The sequence below is a fragment of the Fulmarus glacialis genome, unplaced genomic scaffold, assembly GCF_000690835.1.
Source record: "Fulmarus glacialis isolate BGI_N327 unplaced genomic scaffold, ASM69083v1 scaffold8297, whole genome shotgun sequence".
Taxonomy (NCBI): Eukaryota; Metazoa; Chordata; class Aves; order Procellariiformes; family Procellariidae; genus Fulmarus; species Fulmarus glacialis.
Window position 1 is genome coordinate 23679 of NW_009222539.1, and position 1370 is coordinate 25048.

Here is a 1370-nt window from a genome sequence, read left to right on the forward strand (position 1 = left end):
ATTTGGCAAAATCTTCCACAACGTTGTGCTGACAATAGGCAGATTCACAATCTGCCTTTCTCTTCTGCTGCGGAGTCCCATTAATAAATCTGTAGGTCAAACTGAAAGACAAAGGGTAAGTCTTAGAAGTACCAGTCTGATGGTACTGGAACATCCATAGTGTAACTGTGCCAATGTGTCAATACAGATACAATAATGTTCAGTTACTTCTATTCAATTGTCTGTTCTAATTTTCTGAAAATTTCTAAGCAACGCTTTACATATCTTCCTTTGTTTTCTTAAATATGATAAAGATACCTAGATACTTGAAGATGCATAGAAAAAGGTGTTTAAGGAGAAAATAATTCTTGACAAGTAAGAGCTTGGTAACCAGATAAATTGATTGAGTCCATAAAAGGTAATTGTAAAATGTTTCATTTAAACTACAAGGATTGCACATACAGTAGAGCATCTTTTATATATTAAAAGGTTTTAACTAAAGAGTGGTTATTGGTAAAGGTATATAACAATTTTTTTTCTTAAATAATCCTTCCAAGTTGCAGTTACAGCTGTAATACTTTTTTTTTCCCCCCCGTTATCAGATACCATATCCAAATGCCATACATGCATTTGCAGTTAGTAATTGAAGCTGTATATCAAACTGGCACTCATTTTTCAGAAATTCCCAGCAAAGAATTTTCTCTTGACCTGTGTTTTCATCCCTATCCAAATAATATTTTGTTTTTGTGGGTCTACTTAGTTTCTCTGATCAATCATGAATTCTAAGTATACGTTATCTGTGGAATAAACTATAAATTGGCATTCTAATGGCTGTAAATCTCCTAGTAATTAATGACTGATTAGCATGAAAAAATTCTGACAGAATATATAGCCTTAGAGTCTTTGAAATGATTCACAGAATAGGGAAAAAGCATACTTTCTTTTAAGAGAGCCTTAATGGGTTGTTCTATGGAAGTGTTCTTTTATCTTGCTGTTTCAGGAGAGTAAATTCAAATGTTCAAAGAAAAGCAAGTAGTATTTCTAAACAGTTCTAGAATGCATATACCAGCTAATAGGTGTGATAATTCAATTGACTTGCACTGGTGAATATGAACCTTATATACTGAATCTCAGGTTTGCAGTTTTAACATCTGTAAGTCTTCCTTAAGTCTGCTGCCTTCTCTTGGTAGGACTGGCAGCAGAAGCCCACATCCTTGGTCCCACTGAGAATTTTTAAAACCTGGAGCTACTTTCTATATAGTTACTCTTTAATTATTTAGTTTTAAGTGGTTTTTTTTTTTTAATGTTTAGTAGCAAATGCTTTCCTTTGTCAGAATGCATGTCTTATTTATTGAAGTTGTAGAAATTTATTACATAACATTTAATTACAG